At 34.3% G+C, this 2,493-nt stretch overlaps 1 protein-coding gene across 1 annotated transcript in view; it reads right to left on the bottom strand.

Annotated features, from left to right (window-relative positions):
- Positions 1-2,493, bottom strand: part of LOC122636966 (coiled-coil-helix-coiled-coil-helix domain-containing protein 10, mitochondrial-like) — a 21,455-nt gene that overhangs the window by 7,100 nt on the left and 11,862 nt on the right. The gene's annotated exons all lie outside the window — the stretch shown is intronic.

Below are 2,493 nucleotides of genomic sequence, written 5' to 3'. Positions count from 1 at the left end.
ATGAGAAAGATAGAACTCAGAAAAATGGATAAGTATCTCGAAAATCATTTCACTCGACAAAAATCAGAGTACCATAAGGGGTTTAATTTTTCCTTAGTGAGAGAACGAAACCCGCCTAAGGCCCACACCCGAGGGCCCCTCCCAAGGGTCCCACCCGAGAGAGATTAAAATAATTAATCTCGAATAATTGTTTCAATTATTATATAGATATTGAATAAAGAGAAGTGTGTATAATAAATGAAAATGTGGAGTAATTCAACAAAAAGATTTCACAGAAAACGATCACTTAATGATTTGTATCTCGATGATTGATCTCTCCATCATCTAACTTGAAACAGAAAAAGAATAAAAGAGTGCGAGTTTTAGAGAATTATTAGAAATAATAATTAATAAAAGTGAATAAGAATAAATAGGAACGACAGCGACATAAAAATTTCACGTACGTTTCTCTACAAAATTATTTTAAAATATTGCTACGTTTAATTTATCTATTTCTCGAAATATGATTAACACTGGAAAATATAATTAATTTAATGTCTAGTTGGAATTAAAAAGGAAGAGATTTTCGAAAAACCTTGAAATATGCAGTTATTCGCCCGGTAGTACTTGCGTTCTAACTAAATTATATTTATAATTTAGTTATAGATTTTAGATAATATAAATAATTTAATTATAGATTTTTGATATAATTTAGGAATAGATTTTAATATATCGCAAGTACTACCGACCCAGGTCCCACCGCTTGGAGGTTGCTGCATCTGAGGACCCACGGGCTAACGGGGACTCTACTCTAAATTTCGCGTTCGAGATATCTTTCCGCTTCGGGAGTTTCAGGCTTATGAGAAAATTGAAGATGGACGAGACCCTGCTTACGAAGAACTCCACCGTCCACACCGTCAGCTTCAGACATCTCGAGACACGACCGGTCGTGTCTATATTTCGATTTCAAAATTTAAAACGTAGTCCTCGGCAGGACTTAATTCCGCGACCGCGAACACTTACGTACGTGAGGACCAGCACGCGCGTAAGTGTTTTCCCTATCATTCGCGTACGGAAGTAAGGAGACATACCCTCTCTGAATATAATATCAATTATATGCAGCGAGGTTCCATTAACTTCCGTGTAAAAATCCAACGATGATCGATTCCTCGTTGATTTAGAAATAGATAGGAGAAAGTGTAAAAGTAGATGAGAAAGAGAAGAGCAAGAGAAGAAGAGAAAAAGGAGAGAAGAAACCGGGTATATCTGTGCAAGTGTACGAGAGAAAGATAGAATTTCGAACGACAGATGAATATCTTGAAGATCGCTTCACTCGAGAAAAATTAAAGTACCAAAATGGAGATAAAGTAGAATAATTAATCTTGAGTAATTGTTTAAATTATTATATACTTATGCGTTTCAATAAATAGAAATATATATATATATAATCGATAGAAATGCACGTAATAGGTATAATAAATATGCTTGTAATAAATATAACCAGGCTTACACATTATAATAAGTAGAAATGTCTATAATAAGTAGAAATGTATAATGAGTTAAGAAATAAATGTCACAATGACCGTTCTCTCGATGATTTATCCCTCGATGATCTATCCGTCGATGATTCATCCCTTGATGATCCATCCCTCGATAATCTGACCTGAAACAGAAAAACATTAAAAGAAAAGGAGAAGAAAATGAAAAGATGAAAGAGCTTCTTTGCAAAATACTCAGAAAGTAGCCCGCCCAAAGGCCCACACCCGAGGGCCCCTCCCAAGGGTCCCACCCGAGACTATTAATTAATAAAAGTTAATAAAAGTGATTAATATAATAAACAGAAGTATATAATTAATATAATCATCATATATTGATCCTAATCTAAAAGAATATTCTCTTCCTGTAACGCGTGCCAGAAAATACTCGGCTCATATCTCAGTGCGGTTGTTTCAGTAACACTTTTATTCAGTGCACTTCCAATAGTCTTCACAATTGTCATATCTTATACGTTTCGCAGCTATTATCTTAATATAGTACTTGATTTTATAAAAGTAAAATTTTTAGTTTAATTGAATTTAAAAAAGAAAATGCAATGAAAAGAAACATTTACTACTCGACTTTACTAATAAAAGTGAATAAAATATGTTAAAATTCTATTCGCGTACGCGTGACAATGTGGCATCGGAGATGGAGTGTTACGTTGGCCGTGTTTCTGAAATCAAAACTATTATTACCTAAAGAGCATTTTGAGTGACCACATAGTAAAATTAAAATATGACTAAGAGCCATTTTCGATGGGTTCTGTCAAACCTTCGAAATTAACTCAATAGTCTAATAGTTGCCCTCTTGAGCCACAATTTGTGGGGGCCTCTTCGGCATATAGCCTCTTCTTTGTTTCATGCCCTAACAACTACTATAGAACATTCGAGCTATCTCCACATCTATTCTAGAACATGGAAGAAAACTAATAAATCTAACGCAACTCTAAACCAATCCTGAAACGAAAAATCGAGA

This window comes from Vespula pensylvanica, chromosome 24 (genome assembly GCF_014466175.1).
Source record: "Vespula pensylvanica isolate Volc-1 chromosome 24, ASM1446617v1, whole genome shotgun sequence".
Taxonomy (NCBI): Eukaryota; Metazoa; Arthropoda; class Insecta; order Hymenoptera; family Vespidae; genus Vespula; species Vespula pensylvanica.
This window is presented reverse-complemented; position numbering and strand designations above follow the sequence as displayed.